Source organism: Rattus norvegicus, chromosome 6, assembly GCF_036323735.1.
Source record: "Rattus norvegicus strain BN/NHsdMcwi chromosome 6, GRCr8, whole genome shotgun sequence".
Taxonomy (NCBI): Eukaryota; Metazoa; Chordata; class Mammalia; order Rodentia; family Muridae; genus Rattus; species Rattus norvegicus.
The window spans coordinates 134,484,957-134,504,729 of record NC_086024.1 but is presented as its reverse complement, the minus strand read 5'-3'; the positions used below and the strand labels follow the sequence as shown (position 1 = coordinate 134,504,729).

The following is a 19,773-nucleotide window of genomic DNA, read 5'->3' as shown; positions in this document are numbered from 1 at the left end:
AGCTCTGTACTGTTACCACGGCATCCCAGGATCTATCTGTCACTGCAACCCTTTGAGATCACTGGGAAATCTCTCTGGATGGTAGAAGGCAGAGAAGGAAATAGAAATATTGACACTTGGTCTCAAGGATGGCCCCCAATTCCTACATTTGAAGGGCGTTGTCTTGCAGGTTTTCTCACTATGGGAATGGGGTGACCTTCCCTCCTAGTCAAGTAGATTATTAAGTAGTCCAGGATGACCCCATTCTAATCCAGATTGTCTGCATTAGCCTTTCTTGCGAGTAATATTATTACCAAATGTCTCCTCTAGCATTTGCTACCATTCCCTTTTCGCTTTTGGAACCTTGCTTTAGCTACCAAACTTCAATTCAGCCAACTCACATCTCTCAATCTTCCTTGATAACTTTATGTAGTCCACGAACCAAAGATTCACAAGGTTTAGGCTGTATGCGTCGTGCTTATCTCTAACTTGGCAGTAAAGTCCTCAGTGTCCTTGACCTCCAACTTCTGTTCACTCGTAGTCACCAATCAGCACTGAAATGATATCGTATAATTGTACCATCTCCTTCTTTTTGGCACTTCTCTCAGTCATCTACATCCAATCTTTAATTATTCATGTGGTGAACTCATAGACCAGCAATATATTAAAATGTATGTTAATTACCCTCCAAACTCCATGTATAGTTAATGAATCATAGATTCCATCTTCAATTTTGAAAGCATTTGCTTTTAACAATCATGTTTTACAACATGAACTAATTCACCCTAACCAAGAATATAGACATTATCTATAATTCACACTCTCCCAAGTTCACACAAAATTAAAAGATTCGCATTTGATTATTTCCCTGGGAGGACGCCTCCATCTTTTATATATTTATTTACTCTTTGATTGATATTCAAGGAATTAGAAGACGAGAGAGGTGACAATGGGGTGCAGTCCTGCTGCTAGATGAACAGGGGCATGTGTCCTCTTTGACTTACAGCCTCTGTGTTCCCAATCCAGTGGGTGTATCTCTACTCTCCTGCCTTCACTTTTCTCCTTACTGGCTGTTCAGACTCACGTATTCACTGATAACAGTGGAAATCCCTACTGTGTTTCTCAAACACTGAAACAAGCCGGGAGCGCCCCTCAGACAGAGAAAAAAGCTCATGCAAATTCTCCTTCAGTGATGAATCATGGTTTTACGGGCATGGCCAATTCAATCGTCTAGTTTGTGATAATTTAATTTGTTTCATTGGTCACATTTGGCCTAATGCAATCATATTTCACATTCATTTTTATGATGCTTATTTCTCTGAGTTGAGGGAAAGAGCAGTGGAAAAAATAGGAGAACTTTAGGGGACCCTATTCTTCCTTCCAATCTGTGGTTCTAAGTCTCCAACTAGGGTAATTAGGCTTTCTCTGCTTAGCCATCTCTCTGCCCCTTACTTCTCTCTGCTAAATAATGCAAACTATCTATACCACATCAACGCTCTCAGCTTTCAGACACCAGCTCCTGTCATCTGACATGTACATGTAAGACAGCTGTCATCAACCATTCCAGGGAGAGTCCACATTACTTATTTCTACTGATTTGATTGTTTTATACTAGAGCAACATAAGATTTCCGAGTCTTGCCTTAATTAATATTTAACTGGGAATGCAAGTTCAACACAGGCATATGAGGTATAGTAATAATACCGGTGTAGGTAACCTGTTTGTTTTAGCCAAAGCTTTTCTTGACATTCGTGACCACCATTAAAGAAGCACCCGTATTACCATAGAGTAGTCTATTTGCAGAATACATCTAATCAAATAAGGATCATTGACTTATGTGTGTGCTTATCACTGCTCTAAATAAGATATCACGAGTCCATGTCAACTACAGTCATCATTAACATCGTAGATCCCTAACATGTTTTCTAAAGAGCCTCTACTCAAAGAATGCCATCATGTGTATAGCTGTGACATACACCTACAAGGACCACTAATGCACATCTCTGTTTTTTTTCCTGCTAGAACTGAATTATTCAATGACTTTCCTCAATGCCATATACTATCATACAATTGCTCTAGTGCTTCCAACAACAAATTGACATTAAATTTGGCAAGGTCACACACGTGACTTTATATGCTACGTCATATGAACTGTAAATATACCATGTGGTTAGGTTTTACACTATTCGCTAATGCAAAGGATAATCTTCAGTGCCATCAGAACCGTAAAAAAATTAATTACTATTTATATTTGTCCCAAGATCAAGAGATATATGAATGAATGGGTGAAATACGCAGAAACCCTACTACCTAGGAGTAGCAATTCTGGTAGAGAACAAAGCAGAGAATAAGAAATGAGCCCTGTTCCAGAGGTTCATGCTTACATATTTATCTTTTATTGAGCCTCAGGGTTTGAGATACATGTTAATCATTATTTAAGTCTCATACACTGACAGTTATGATCACTTATCCTGGGATAGCTCAATATCTCTTCACTCTTATTTACATTAACCTACTAGTAATGCTGTGGAAGGCAATGATTCTATCTATCTATCTATCTATCTATCTATCTATCTATCTATCTATCTATCTACCTATCTACCTATCTACCTATCTACCTATCTATCATCTAGCTAGCTAAATTACTTGTCTTATATAGTGTATCTATCTATAATTATAGTATTGTTATACCTATCTATGTAGATAGATAGATAGATAGATAGATAGATAGATAGATAGATAGATAGATACAGATAACAAGAATACAGTATTTGGGGATAGAACCCCCACTGCCTTTAATTGACTGAGCTTGGCTTTTCATTATACCAATTACTCAGTTAAAATATTCATCATAGTCCCAAGATGAGTGCACTAGAACTTCTACGTCTGCCTATGTCTAAAACAGAAAGGAAATTGTCCAAGGAAACCAAAACAAGATCTGTGCCTATTACTTACCCTGATTTACAGGTTCCAGTGAGAGACACACCATTGAGCCCCGACCACTGAGCCCCAACCACAGAGAATTCCATCCCAGGCTCCGGTGGGAGAGCACTGGGAAGAGCACAGAACAGGGCAGATGCACATAAAGAAGATGAAAAGCAGGGAGAGCCTTCCCACAGACCTTTGGTTTTTAGCTTTGCTTTCTCAGCTGACTTATTTACTCATTCATTTAACAGTGCAAGCTCTTACTGTAACAAAAGATATGGGAACAATTTAAATTAGAAACCAATTTAACATAGCCCCACACCCAGCTGCTGAGAAAGGCTCCACCACCTGCTGTCTATACTAGCTGAGGATGAAAGTGTGGGAGTTATGACCGTTGCCCATTGTGCCTCACTGTTTGCATATCAAAGTGCCCCCAACACACTGCATATGTTTGAATTTGATTAATACATCAGTTGCTGTTTGAATTATAGTTCCACTTCTTAATTCTAATGACAAAATTAACATATATCAACACAGGTACCAAGCTCAAAGTCCTTAGGGATTCCTAAATATGTCTAGCACAGCGGCTCTCAGCTTGCCCAATGCTGTGACACTTTAATACAGCTCATTATGTTGTGGTGACCCTCAACCATAAATTATTTTGTCACAACTTCACCACTATAATTTTGCTACTATTATGAATCATAGTGTAAATATCTGATATGTGACCCCTATGTAATGGTCAAAGGTCTGTGACCCACATGTTGAGAACTGTGGGTCTCGGGGATGTCTTCCTCCAAGAAAATGAACTATCATGAATTTCTTGGGCTATTAGAGTTCAGATGTTTCAAGCAGTGAATGAGACTCACTCTCAATTGCCATCACCCCCAGTCCATGTTTTAGCGTCTTGTTTTCAAACTCGAATTTACTTTAATCTATGTTACTAATTAGAGTCAATCAATAAAATAGTTCAGTTTACAAAACTCTAAGAACGTGATGCTTGACAGGTTAACATCTGTCTGTAGAATCTTATTTTCTTGAGACTTTATCGTTTGTTAATTGGCCTCAGTGTGGCAGTGATCAATCAGGAAACACAACAACTGAGTTCACTCTCTCATGAGGCTACAGTTAACTTCTTTTTGGATGAGTAGTAGTGTCCCAAGCATGTATCTACCACATTCTCTCATCCACACATCAACCAGAGGCTACTCAGTCTGTCCCAACTTAGCCCTTTTAGATAGCACTGCAGAGAACATGGAAGGGTATAAGGAGATATATATATATATATTATATATAATATATATATGTATATACTATATATATATATATTTGAGACAAAGGCACCACAATTTTCTTTACATATTAGAGGGTTGGTTGGGTTATTAGAAACTCTGTTTGTTGAGGGCTTTTGTTTGAGAACCCTCAATGCTATTTCTATAACATTCAATTAATGTATATTCCCATCAACAACGTTCAAAGGAAACCTGATTTCTCCCCCATTGCCAGTCATTGCTACCAACAGTCTTTCTTGATAGCAGTCTTTCTTACTGGAGTGAGGGGTTTTCTTGCTTTAATTGGGTTTTCACTTTTCTGGCGATTGATCACACAGTTCATTCTTTCATAGACTACTTGGCTATCTGTATACTTTTTTTTTTTGAGGCGTGCATACTTATGTCTAATGAACGTGATTTACTGCTTTGGGTTTTGGGTATTGAATCTTGGGCTCCTTATTTAGTCTAGATCAGTTCAGTGGCTCTCACTCTGTATGCTGTGACCCCTTTGGGGGTCAAATAACTTGCTCACGGGGGCCATCTAACACTGTCAGAAAATGGAGATATTTACATTATGATTAATCACCGTAGCAAAATTACAGTTGTGGAGTAGCAATGAAAATAATTTTATGGGAGGGAGTTCACCACAACACAAGAAACTGCATAAAAGAACTGCAGCATCAGGAAGGTTAAGAACAACTGCTTTAGGTATAAGAAACATGTTAGGTTCTTTCAGCCGTAAAGGAGAATGGCATTCTATAATTTTTAGTGATTGGATGGCACTGGAGATGATCATATCGAAGGAAATAGGCCAAGCACAAAAAGACAAACACAATATGGTCTCACTCATGTGGGACACGAAAGAGTTCATCTGCAGAGAGTTGACAGTGGAGTGATAGTTACCAGATGGTAAAGTGAGAAGAGAGAAATGAAGAAAAGTCGCTAAGTTACAGTTCGATGGCCTTATGTGATGTGGAGCAACTCTAGGTGACAGTTGCTTAATATCTTGAAGGGCTTGGGAAAAGGACAGTGGGTTTGCAGGATAATGAGGAAATTATGATGAGGGAACGGATATGATGAGGGAACTGGAAACTCACACAAAGTAAGCATGTAGCGAGACACCCGCAGGCACCACTTGGTTCAAAATCATTTCTGTTTGTGCTCAGGCAGAGTGAGGGGAAAACTACTTTCTAGTTGCTTCATGTTTCTTCTGCTCCCCACCCCCACTCCACTGTTAAAGCCATCAGTTTATGATTTTAAAAACACAATCAACACTATGGGCACCTTTAATCAATTAAACAAGGAAAATAAGATTGTTGGCTGTTATAGTGCACACACGGCATGGCAGGGAGTATCAGTGAAGGGAGCTTCCTGCTCAGTCCAGGGCCTCCGTCTGAGGAGTACAAAGCAGAAGTTGGACATTGTCTCTCTATTAACTCATATTACTATGACACTTTACCATCCCCTTCTACAGATTCACTGCAAAGCTATCTATTCATTTTCTTCTTAACGAGCTTCAAATTTATAATTGATATATTTTAATGATTGAGAAGGACTTGCCTGCATCATCCTTAGTCCAGAATAATTTCTGATGTAACAGGCTTGATGACTGATGAACACAATTCCAGCACTTGACTGTCTTACACAATAAGTTTGAGAATTTGAAAACAGCCTGGACCAAATAGGGAGACCTCATTAGATAAAAACAACCCCGGCTGGAGAGAGGGCTCAGCAGTTAAGAGTATTAACTGCTCTTCCAGAGGTCCTGAGTTCAATTCCCAGCAACCACATGGTGGCTCACAACATTTGTAATGGGATCTGATGCACTCCTCTGGTGTGTGTCTGAAGACAGCTACAGTGTACTCATATAAATAAAAAATAAATAAATAAATAATATTTAAAAGGTCCTAATACTTATATCCTAGCTAGCTATTTTAATGATGAGATATTTTTTTTACCTTTGTCATCTCTACACATACATTTGTTTCTTCAAACTGCCTTGAATCTTTTATAATAATATTTTAAACTAATGAACCCAAAGATATTAAATGAAACCCTTATAATGGATACACAGGGCCCACATTTAAATAAGGCCCTGTCCATTTGTGTGAGACCTCAGAGTTCTAGACATATGATGTTCAAATGTGTACCTCGCATGCCACAGCCATTAGGAGGCATCAGATGCCGGATGGATCTCTATTCACTAATACATTTTACCCTTGTGGATTGTTTCGTCAACATGGAAAATATATAAGCCACAAAATGGAAGAATGTAGGAAAGTCCCTAACATTTGTCTACAAATAAAACCTGTCAACCACCACATCTTTTGGTTACAGTCCGCATTTCTTCATGAATGGAAAAATCAGTAAGTGTTTCAATCATCCTGTGTAGAACTGAGCAAACAAACTTAACTCTCGCTCACAATGAAGAGAAGGGATGTGAGCACCAAGGAGAGGACCAGAGAAGAACCCACCCTCTCTAGATCATCCATTCTGAAGAGTACAGATCAGAGCAGGGGACGAAAAACTACACTCACCCCCTCCAACCCTTGCTTCTTAACATATCCATCCCGTTAGACCTCAGAGTTATAAACACATGACATTCAGTCAGAATTCATCCCCTGACACCCCTTCACTTATTTCTATACTGTGTGTTAACCAATCTATTGAGTAACTAATAATGTTTCTAAAAGCCTATGATTGGAAAAGCCCAATAAGAACACGGCTGGTTGTAATCCAGAATGATGTCTGGGTCAATAGATGTCTTCAGTTAATGATCCTTAGCTCTTCATACACAACAGTAATCAGTATACTTACTCATTTTCATCTAAAAATGTAAAGGTGGCTTCAGTTTTCCTCACGTGATTACACCATAAAAATTAAAAAATACAACGTATTCTCCCTAAATTGACCACCCAAACCAAAGTAGGAATTAGAAATATTACTTACATCATCCTCCAGGCTCCCAACAGAAACAGACCATAGAGAACTCTACCATGGAGAACTCCATCAACATACACAGGACCATGGGGAACAGAAGGAGATAGAAAACATGCTTTAAAATATGTTGTAGGAAAACATTGAGACACTCTACCCACTGGTCTTTAATTTTATCTTTAGCTTAGAGCAGTGGTTCTCCACTTTTCTCATGTTCTCGTGATCCCCCACAACCGAAAGATTATCTTGTTGCTATTTCGAATCTTATATGAACTGTAATTTAAACATCTGATAAGCAACCCCTGTGAAAAGGTCATTTGATCCCTCCTCACAGGGGTTGCAACCCACAGAACCACTGACTGAAGAGACTCATCTCTACATTCATTAACTTAACAGGATATGGGTTTGGTTTTTCAGTTTGCAGAAAAGAGAATTTGAAATTTTCTATATATTGAGAACACTGGCACCTTCCCATAGAAAGTCCATACCATCTTTAGCCACAAAATAGGCAGTGATGACGTCAGACAGGTGAACTTGGACCTCTTTTCCTAACATATTATAATGTTCCTGTCTATGTATTCTTGTCAATGGACAATATTTCATCAATTGAATGACTGGTATCCTTTTTCATCTAATTTTGACACTAAGGACAGGACCCAGATCCTAGGATATTGCCAAATCTTTCTGAAAGACTGTCTCATGGGGGCAATGAACTGTATTACTTTGGCATTCAACTCCAGAGTCCAGGCATATTTTATTCAAATTGACAGCAGCCAGCATCAATGGTTCATGTTTGCCTTTTTAATTACAGCATGTCTATTTTTATTCTAAGCTATTAATTAAAGCACATCAATAAACATGATTTATAAGCTCAGGATGATGCTTGACACATCTGACCTCACTGGCTACCAAAGGGGCCCGAGTCCACTTTGCATTCTAAATCAAAGCATTGCTTCTCTTTCTGATACCTATTTTTCTTCAATCTTCTATAATTATGGCTTTTAAATATTTTATATATTCTAAAAGAATTTCGTACATGTATACAGTGTATTTTGTTCATAACTAATACTCTACTCATTCTGGGATGACCCTCGTGTCTCTCTCAAATTTATGGTTTCTGTTCGGTTAAAACAGTATTTGGAGTCTAAAATTAGTGCTACCCAAGTGTGTGTGAGCGTGAATCTCATCACCAGTGCATGGTCAAGTAAATTACTAAGCACTTGTCAGATTCTATTTGGACATAAACTAGTGTTTTAAAAAAATGGCACCATAGATGGGATGAATGGAATTAAGAGAAATAATTTAGGCACAGAAAGGGCAAGTGATCTATTTACATTGAAACTGATCTCGGGCAAGATGAGAGTTCAGTGGTGGCTTCCAGGCAAGGTGGGAAGGAGGGAGGCACAGATGGTCAAGGTGGATCCATGGATACTGCGTCAGAGCTAGGTGGATTCAGTGTGGTATACTAAGTAAGGTGACAACCAGAAAGGTCTTCTTTCTCTACTGCACATTAGTTTGTTGATTATTTCATATATTAAAAAATATGTAAATGTAATAAAAAGTAGACTCTTGAACAGCCACTAGGATGTTCCTATGTAATTGCTTCCAGATGCATTGAATAAACCAACCTCAGGGATTCATACAAAGGACTCAGTGCAATATATAATTCAAGTCTAATGTTTACCATAGGCACATTTCTGTTTCTTTAGCTAACTTTAATGCTGTTGGAAAGTCAAAACAGTCACAGTGGTTATTATTCGGAAGCATTTCATATTTCTGACACATTCACGTAACCACGGAGCTGAAGCCCATGGAAAGATGCATCCCCTGGCTCAGAGTATCCAGGCCCAGGACGTCAAAACAAAGCAAGGCAGCTCATTAAAAGATAGGCTAATCTATTTTAGTTTTGTTGTCATCCTTCCTTTGGTTGGCCATGTAAGAAGTCATTATCTCGAGGCCCTTTGTTGCTCTTTTCCTTGACCCAGACATTGACTATTATCTATTAATTATACTGTCTACCTCATCTCTAGCCAAAAAAGACATGAAAATACAAAAGATATTCCTACCCAGAGATCAATGCTTTCAAACTAACAGGACGGAAATAAATGAACATGCAAACTAAAAACAAATACATCCCATCTTACTGACAGAATTATTTCAAACATAGAAAACTGGGCACGAAGCTGGGCCCAGAGTGCACTGCCTGTCTCATATGGCAACATTGATCACCAATGGTCCAGGATTGAGTACTCCTTTCTATAACATTTCTACTTGTCATATTGATCAATGAAGCATAATTATAAGACTCATGATCCATACCCCTCCCAAAGGGGAGGGCTGTTATTATTATAGCTATCATTGTTAATTTGTTCATGGACTCTTTAACATTGACCTGTCATTGCATTAATTCATGATGGTTTCCATATTTTTATTAAGAATGAAAAGTTTCATGCAGTGCCTATTTGTCCCATAGGTATTCAGTTGGCCATCATTAGATACTCTACAGACACTTGGTCAATGATACTTCAAGACACCCAAGCCAAGACAAGAAGTCTTCAGTTCACATTGGAATCACTCTCCTTAGCATGGTGCAGAATTCTGACCATGGAGGATCCTTCACTCACACAGTATGGCTATTCTTGAGTATGGAGCCATACCATGTGGTCAAATGTACATTCCTTTGACTTCCTTTTGGACGAGGCCCATCTTCAGTATATATTAGTAAAATTTCCATGAACACTATGGACTTGATGTAACCTCACTGATTTTTTTTTTTTTTTTGGTTCTTTTTTTCGGAGCTGGGAACCGAACCCAGGGCCTTGCGCTTCCTAGGCAAGCGCTCTACCACTGAGCTAAATCCCCAACCCCTACCTCACTGATTTTATTTAATTGATTTTTCCCCATTCATCCTATGGTGAAATGAGAATAAAATAAAAATATGTAACCATAAAATAATCCATGTTATAAAATTCTGTCTATAGAAACACTTCAAAGTGAAAGAAATGGATTAAGTTTCTCCTTGTGACCTCAGTTTCAGATATACAGGCACCATAGGCAGCCATGGGTGAGCATGGACCCAGAGTTGGTGCAGAGTAGGAGATCTTCCTGTTTCCTCCAACCTTCATTTCACACATTGATCAATGTTTTATAACCCATATATTCTCTCTTAAGCAAAAGAACTATCTGAGATTTAATACCAAGTCATAACAAGAGAAAATGATTTGTAAACCCACAGTATTTCTCTTCTTGCAACAACAATGACCACCTGTACCTCCACAGTCCAAATCACTGATTCAGGAGAACAGTACTGGTTAGGATTTCTCCATCTGTGCAACCTTGGACAATGAGACAGCTCCCTAGAACCACTGACACAGGGACTTCAGTGTTTGCAAATTACAGTAATAATATTTCTTACCACCCCTCATGTTTTTAAAATTTGGACAAACTTCATAGGGTTTCTTTACATAATTAGAGTGTAAAAGTGGCCATTGATTTCTTTTTGTAATAACAATCGAAATTCATGAAGCACAAAACTACAAAGAACATGACATTTGTGATAGCTGATGTTTCCACAGGATCAGTCCCAGCAAAGCTAATGCAACCAGTCTCTGTCTCTGAACTAAACCAGAGTTTCTGTCATGAACTATTCATTAGTTATGGTATGGAAATTCAGTCATAGCCACTGTCCTGGGTCAGGATTTGAACCCTTCCCCTCCCCTGTCTACATTCATCTGTTACTTTTCTAACTAGTAAACAATAAACACCTGCCACTAAACACTGGAAAATATTGCCTTATTACTGATTTTCATCTCTCTCTTCCCAAGCACTTGATTTCATGGCCTTGCTTCAGTTAGCTCGGCGTATTTATTCTGAAGCACATGTAAAATGATGCTAATAAAATATTGAGAGACCAAGTGTCCTGGCACTTAACCACAAAACCCAGGAGGCAGAGGTCCTCTAGTATAGGGGGATCTCTATTAGGTCAAGAGCAGCTTTGTCTGCATACGGAGTGAGTTCCAGGCTTACCAGAGCTATACAGTGAAACCCTCTCTGGAAGAAACAACAATTCAAACAAACAAACAAACGAACAAACAAAGCCAACCCCCTATTGAGAGTCATTCCTTGGACACCTGCCTTTCAAATGCCATTTTCTTAAGTCATTTTAGTATTTATTACTTTGAGATATATTTTTGGGGGGGTGGGTTGTTTTTTTGTTTGTTTGTTAGGTTTTGGTTTGTTGTGTAGATTTTCTTAAGCATATGAATAGTTGAACTCTTCATGGACCCAAAGTAAGAACCCTGACTACCCCACGTCATTTCTCAACCCACTTACCCATAGCCCAAAAGGCAGTCTAAACAACCCCACTGCATGCTTAGTGGGCATCCAGGGGCCTAGGACACATTAATACTAACTCTCACACCACCTTGGGCTGCCATTCCTGCCCATCGCTCATGCATTTCATTATATATACACTGTCTCATTTCTGTTGTCTTTCATTTGCTGATTTTTAATAATAAAATCAAATCTATGATGCAATTGAGACTGAGAAGATGAGCCGCAGATTTATCAAAATCTGTGTACTCATGACTACAGAGACAAACCTGCAAATCCCTGCTTGCAGGGAACTCAGAAGGTCATGGAAGCCTTGGTCATTAACACAGTTAGGTCTCTTGTCTTTCCCTGTGTCATCTGTGTCCCTCTTCCCATTGACAGAAGAACTCAGCATTAGTGTCTCTGACACTGACCAGTATGTATATCTTTGTATTCTTCCTTCCCAAAGTATTTATCTTCTATAATGTATTCCATATTAAACACATTTATCTCTTACAAAATAGTTAGAGAGTGAGTCAACTTTTTACACACAATCACAAACACTCACGCACTCAAGACATGAAATAAAGTGAGTGGGAAAAGGCAGGCGTTGGTGGGATGAGAAATGCTAATGGGGCACAAATGCAATCTGCTGTTCAGGCAGACTTGGTTTCTGGACATTGGCTCTGTGTATAGCCAGCCGTACATTTTGAACACAGTGAATGTAAGTGAAAACTTGCACGGAGGAAGAGTGTTGGCTTTTCCCTGCCTCATCCAAGATGCATTCATTGTACACAATATTAAAAAAAAAGGAGTGCTAAGATACTATAAAATATATTCTATACAGTATATTTGGCTTTTTTCCTATGAATAATTATTTAATGTCTTCTTTTTTGTAATAAAACCCACAGCCTGGAACCCACAACTGACCCAGGAGAAGCACATTAGCCATGACATATTTCTGATTACAACAGTGACTTTCACTAACAACTTAGTGGATATCTTAAGCAAACACCCCAAGTAAAGGCAGGGGCCCTGCAACTGCTTGCAGTGGTGTGTGTCACCCTTGGAACTTACTGGAACAAGTTCTATCATACTGCCTTCAGGAACTACTGACTAGATGGTAAAAAGCAGAACATAAACATCCCATTGACTATACACGGACACTGTTTAATTTGCTTTAGATACTTGTCTCAATGTGCTTAGTATGTGTCTGTTATAAACTTTAAATACCTGGGCCACAGATGTGCTAATGCAGAAACGTGGAATCGATGGGGCAATTTAAAACCAAACAACGGACAGCTATGTAAATGAATAAGGAACCTTGATTTCTTTTTAATTGGGACTCTGTTGTAGCATAATAATGAATTCATAATACATGGCATACAATGTACTCACCCTTGGTACATAGCTAGGTCAGTTTCCTTTCTTTATCTTTTTCTTTTTTTAAATTTGGATATTTACGTAACTTTTTCTAATTTGCTAAAGGTCAAAACCATATGAAGTCACAAGTACTTTGGACAGAGACACAGCGTGCTCGCAGATGCGTGTAAGCTGGCTGCTGACGTGGGCCACAGGCTTCTATTTTTATCCACAGACAGCAGTGGTAGAGATACAGAATAACAAGCCGTGCTCTGGGAAACAAGCTCTTAACGAGGCTGCACTTTACTTGGCTCATCCGTCCTCATTCACAGCACTTGTGTTTATTGATTTGCTTATGACAAATTAGCACTCAGCAACAAGCTACTGAGGCCCCAGACAAGTCTGCTGAGAACTTCTATTATCTGACAATAGGTTCATTTCCAGTGAAAGGTAATAGAAAAGGTTTATTTTGGGGATCCGTGGAGTTCTTTTCTTTGTACTGTGGTAAAAATCATTGTGGAAATATAATGATTTAATAGTCAAGATAAGATTTGATTACATTCATGACTTTGGGCCATTTATGTTTAGATGAATGTATCAATGAATCAGAAAACCAAAACATTCCACCCAAACTAAAAGAATTAGGTTTTTGTACACTGGATCATTTGCAAATGATCCCAGGAAGTGGACCACACTTCCTGTTTCTGAAAACCCCACACTTCCAGACACACATAGTCAGACATCCTGTGTGAACTCTGATATATCACTAATTGTAATCATTGGGCCAAAACATTGGGATGTCTTTTTTCATTAAATAAAAATTTACAGTTGCTTACTAATTGATTTTTCATTTCTTTACTAAAACTAACCTAAGAGTAATAGCCTGTGAACCATAAGTCTCAAGGGAGGGAAAGACTTATAATTATTCCTAAAATTCAGCTACATGTTTGCTTATGTCATTGAATGTATCTGTTACCAGGCACTTTAAGTATAAAACCTATTGATCAATCCAATCTATCTGTCAATACAATGTATCATATCTATAATATCATTGACCACTGTTGGATTACAATTGGTACTTACCAGCCGTTGTTGGATTTCTTAAAAAGAAGCGCCCAGCATAGCATTGTCTCTGTTCCTCACCATGGCCCCACTTTTAAACACTCAGGAGCTTGTAGCTTCTCACAGCAGTTTGTGGGTCATCCTGAGAGGTACAAAGCAGAGAGGCAAAGTCAACATTGAGATTACCTGTCCACCTGAAAGACAGACAATTGGCTAGATTCTCTTCTATATGGACATCATTGCTACAATTCAAACCAAACCAACAGTTATTGTCGGTCCATGTTTAAGTTTCCCTCTCCCCATTTACTATTGCACTGTCAGTGAACAAATGATTTCTTCACTGATTCCACTGAAATAAATACATGATTCCCAAATCCCAAGGCCAAGACATGCAAAACCCTTGTATTCTATCCTTAGCTGATGAACCCCAGCTCTGTTCTTCACCAGGCATTGCAACACCTCAAATTCTATTGCTCTCTGGCAATAGGACTCTTCACATTTCATACAAATCAAAAGTACCAAGAAGGTGTAAAAACAACTGCCCCCAATCAATGCAAGACCTTAGTTACTCACAGGAGTCTGACGTATGATCTCAGTGTCAACCCGTGGTTCAGCAGTGAAGAGGGCGGAGGATAGAAGGGAAAGAAAAGAACAGGTTTTCATTAATCTGTTGTTTAGTTGTTTGCTGACACAGTCCTGTAGGTATCCATTAATGTGCTATCTACTCAGTTTTCTACCAACACGCTACAGAAGCCTGCTCCTGACACAAATCATTAACTGGGGCTGGTAGCGATTCCTATCCTCATCTGAAGAGCAACAGGATAACTCCGATCAGCATTTTTTCCTTACTGTGCGCCGAAACAACGCATAGTACCATACTTCTCATTTCTTGTTAATTCATGGGTTTATTTATTCAATAGCAGCTACATTAAAAGAAGTCTGGGGATGTATTTAAAGTCACACGTAGGCTGTCCATGCCCCAGTGGATGTCCTCAGTCCCATGTGCCTACACGCAACATTAATCAGGCTAAATGAGTTATACCTTTAGAAACAGAAACTTTTATAAAGAAAAGATATGAAGTTGGGCATAAGTTGTGTTTAGGGGGCAGAGGGAAAACTAGAGGGAGGGAGTTGGAGGTGGATATGACCTAGATGTACTATATACATGTACAATATTTTCAAGGGATACATTTTAAATATTATTGCTTTAAAAATTTTTTTTATTCAAGAACACAAAAGTGGGAATAACGTCCTCGTGTGTTCCTGAAAGTTGTCTACATGATTGTGCCTTACAGTTCCACACATAAATTATTCATCCTTACTGACTTACATGTGACCAGTTTAAGAATGGTCCTGGGCCAGACCTCCTCCTTCATGTGATTACTACACAATTTACTAATTCACTAATAACTAATTCACTAATAAAATCAATGCAATGGTTAGAAACTTAGAGGCAAGACCCTGCTTATCATCTAGATCTGCAATCACTTGTTGTAACAGGTTCTTCTATGACTAATCACCATACTGCATTATTAAACAATTAACACACTTAGGGAAGACATCACTGAGTTATCAAGCTGCCCCTCACATCCCTGTCATGCCATCCCTTGTGAGGTATGGAAATACTTGCTAATCATCTCTAAGGAAAACCATCACAGCTGAATTGTTTTTTGTGTCTACCATCCTTAAAGAAAAAATACATTTGGACTGAGCATATTTGCTAGTAAAATTCATGGTTTTATGTATATAAATGGACCTCAGCATGTCAGACACATAACACGCTTCATATATCATAAGCCCTGCGCCACCCTCATTAGTCTGGACTAGAACCTCTTCTGTTCACACTCATTGACATGTGTTTATTAAAGAAGTAATTAATTCAATGGTCCTAATTTTAAAAACAATGATTCATAAAACCTGAGTGATGAATATTCTTCATGCCTTTAGGATCATTTATGATACTCATATCATGTTCCTCGATTACCATCAATGAATTCATAAATGGAATTATTCCAGGCTAATTCTATATTCATCATTTTTCCCAGTTGGCCTTGTGGAACCTATGTTACGCTTCTGATAATTTAATAAATGATTTAAGAAAAACTTGAAAGGACATAAACTTTAATTTTCCTCACCTTAGTTTCTATGCCCTCCGCCCACGAAGCAAACAGCATGGCTGGGTCCTCCAGGAGCTGTAAAGCATCCTTCCTTGGAGAAAAGACAAAGAAAGTGAGAAAGAAGAAAGAACCCCCCGGCAAAGAGTCTTCTTTCCACCACTTCACTCATTATTTCATTCAGATAGCAATTAAACATTTCATGTCATAAACACCTATATGAAAATGACCATCTCTCCGTGTGTCTGCATTTGTGGCTCTGATCCATAAGCATGATATTTCAGTACACCATATGTGTGATTGGATCTTGGGCCCACACTTGTTCTTGACACACATCAATATTCACAGTTTACATTAACATTTCATGCTTCCTTGCATATTTTCATGGGAGGGCAATGCTTTGGTTTATTTACTTTATGCTTGCTGGTCTCTAAATAATTTATTTTGGCCAAACGAAACATGTGAATACCAAATAAAACAGGGTCCTGGATGACCTTAGTCCAATCTCAGGGACCCAGAGACTGGAAGGAGAGAATGGGCTCCCAGAAGTTGTCCTCTGGCTGCCCAAGCATATGCTGTGAGTATGAAACAAGATCATTGTATAGTCCTAACCTTTCTCTGCAGGGTCAGTAACAGGACAGGAACTGAGCGAGTTCAATCTGAGCCGCAGCCTGTATTGATAATGAAGATGTCCCGTGCCACTGAGACACCATCTCTGGTCTATCTTCATTCTCACCTAACATTTTTATTGATTGGCACATTGATTTATGGATAATAAATGAATTAATCACAAAGGCTCTACCCGAAGGCCATTTGTCTTTGGAATTAGTTTCTAATTGAATAAGCCCCTCCACATCAATTATCCTCATTGCTATCTAGAAGTTATTTTATACAACCCCTATTCATCCCTTAGACCATGGTTGACTTTTGAAAATTATATCTACGCTCATTTCAAATGTTACAATGAGTATATGTTTAAAAATCTAAACCAAGAACTGTTTTCTATTGGACAGAATGTTCCTACCATTAGGAGTAAGGGTCAGGCCAGAAACTTGCAGGACACAGAAGCCAGGTCACATGTTCATCCTAGGATGTCAAAAGCAAAACATAGTTAAAAGGAGATTAAGGCACAGTCCACATTCATCCATGAAGTTACTTTCATGAATATGAATTTAAAGTAATGTATTTACATACTTTTCTGACTTTGCTACATATTTGAATGGCTTCACACTCTTTGTCTGTATTTTTATGTCTACTGTAGTAGTCACATTTATCTAATTACATTACAAGACTATAACTGAATAAAAAACTATCTAAGGAAAAGGTCCTGGGACATTCCTAGCATCCATGGCTAAGAGCTCTTCAAGCAGAAATGATACATTTTACCCTGCCTATCCTGGACCTGACAGCTTCATACAGTGACTCACTGTGGGATTAACATCCCAACATCAGGAGCACTGGGTTGAGTACATTTCTTGACATTCTTACTTAGTTTGAAAATTGATTAGTTCATAAATCTCTAATAACAATACAACAATAGCTATCAATGATGAAAACTCAGTTATAAAAAAAAAACAATGTATTTTTCCATATGCTTTTTGTCATATCTCTAGCTTGAGTGCAAGTTCACGTCAACTGTCCTTACTGTTGTGCTCTATACATGAGGAATGGGCACAAACACAGTCCTTACTTATTGTGGACAATGGCAAGACCTCAGAGAACCCAGTGTAGCCTCAACCTTACCACACACTGGAACAAATACTGAGACAATTGAGAGATTTATTCCATTACCCCTGGTATTACTGGGTCACTTGGATGTAACTGCTTTAGCTTCATGTGTATTTCAGAGTCTATTAACAAGACAACATTGAACTTCCATTTGCAAAATGCAAGAGGATCAGCCATCACTGTTAAACACAAGAAACAACTCTGAAAATTTATCCTTTAAGCTATTAGCATTAATAGTGTTAATAATTAGTGTTTGTTCTCATGTTATTATCATTGGATGAAATTGTAATCCCTTATCTTTACTAACTTATTGTTGTACATTGATTCTTCATATTTTAAAATTACTCACCATAAAAAAAAACATACCTCTGTAATGCGCCCCACAAAGTGTTCTGATTGTACTTTCTCATATTGATTTCCTGACCGCAAAATAATCAAAACCTGTGAAAAGCAAACTGAGACGAGATCCTTACCAAACACCAAATCTATTTATCACATTCATTCTGGAGTAGGCAGAAGTTATAATTGTTTTTAATCTGAGGGCTTCGGTGCTCCAGACCACCTGTGACTCATGCCAGCAGCAATATTGATCCAGAGTTCTGGTAAATTCAATTCTTATCCTCCAGCCTTGTTTACGAATTAACCCACTAGCTCCCTGTGAATAATCCGAAGTCTACAGACTACTATCCTCCCACAAACTGAAATGAACTTGGGCTAGCTTTTCATGTCTAGGCCTCATGTGCTGTAGCAATACATATCTCCCTGATGACCCATAAGCATTCAAATGTGGACTGACCTATGTAAGAATGTAGACCAATTCTATATTCACCATGGCTCCTTTGTTCAATTATATTTAATAGAGTTTATGGATATTGGTACGTTCAATGAAAAGAAGGTATACTTTGACCAATGACCAATTTCTTTTTGAGTGCTGGGGATAGAACCAGGGACTTGTGGATATACGGCAAGTGCTATACTGCTTAATGAGCTTCATCCCCATGTTGCTCGAAACAGGTAGGTACATCATGCATATTTCTTAGCTAAAAGACACTACCCCTTAACTATTATTTTCTTTTGATAGTAAAATAATTAGTGCTATTTTTCTTTGAAAATTATTAGTAAGGATTCAGGCATGCATATAACGTGTTGGGGTCAAATCCATCCCCATCCCACAGTCTTTTCTGCTCTTAATATCTTTTATCTCAGGGTGTGGTTGATACAATGAGGCAAGCACCCACTCGCCCATGAATTGATTTATATTTTCCATTGATCCTTCCACTCACTCTCAATAATTGTACTTCACACCTCTTTAGTCATAGAGGAAATACTTTTTTATTAAAATGTATTTTTGTATAATATATTTGTATTACAGTTTCCCCTCACCCACCCCCTATTTCACCCCTCCAAATCCACACCCATTTATTCATCTTACATTAGAATAGAAACAGGCATCTAAAATGAAGGGGAGGAGGAGAAGAAGAAGAAGTAAAAATGAGCAAAGCATTACAGGAAAAAAAGAGCCCAAGAAAATCACAAGAAACTCACTCAGACACTGAGACACTTACAATTAGAGACCAAACTATATATAAAAAATATCTGTAGCGTGAAAAAAGTACCCAGACAAAGCACTGTGAGTCACAAAACCCTCTAGAAATGCCATCACGTTCATTGCATGTTGGCCATCAGGGCTGTGGAGCCTGCTCTTAAGGGTGGTTTATATGTCCAGTGAGACTCCATTGGAGAAAACTAGTTTTTCCTTTGACAGAGTTTATCAACTGGGGAAAGCTTCTGGATTATCAATGTAGAATGGGGTTCAGTTCCCCTCTGAGTGCTGAGAGCACATCTGGCTTAGACCTCTGCAGGTCCAGTGCATGCTGCCCCAGGCTCTGTGAGTTCATAGGTACATTGGTCATCTTGGGTCTAGAAGGCCGTGTTTCCTTGCTGTCTTCCGTTCCAATTGGCTCTTACACTTTTTCCACCTCCTCTTCCAGAGGGTTCCTGGGCCCTGAAGGGAGGGATTTGATGGAGACATCTCAGTTAGGACTGAGTGTTCCAAGGTTAGTGGGAATAATTTTAGAAATTGC

The 19,773-nt window shown here is 38.5% G+C and overlaps 1 long non-coding RNA gene and 1 pseudogene across 2 annotated transcripts in view; both read right to left on the bottom strand.

The window, feature by feature from the left end:
* Positions 1-19,773, bottom strand: part of LOC102555254 (uncharacterized) — a 209,357-nt gene that overhangs the window by 54,246 nt on the left and 135,338 nt on the right. For both annotated transcript variants that reach the window (XR_010052362.1, XR_010052363.1), the window contains 2 exons: positions 14,421-19,694; positions 381-13,989 (listed from right to left, as the gene is read on the bottom strand). This is a non-coding gene — a long non-coding RNA (uncharacterized LOC102555254). The remainder of the gene's footprint in view (positions 1-380; positions 13,990-14,420; positions 19,695-19,773) is intronic.
* On the bottom strand, positions 2,378-2,452 carry Snord114-4 (small nucleolar RNA, C/D box 114-4; annotated as a pseudogene).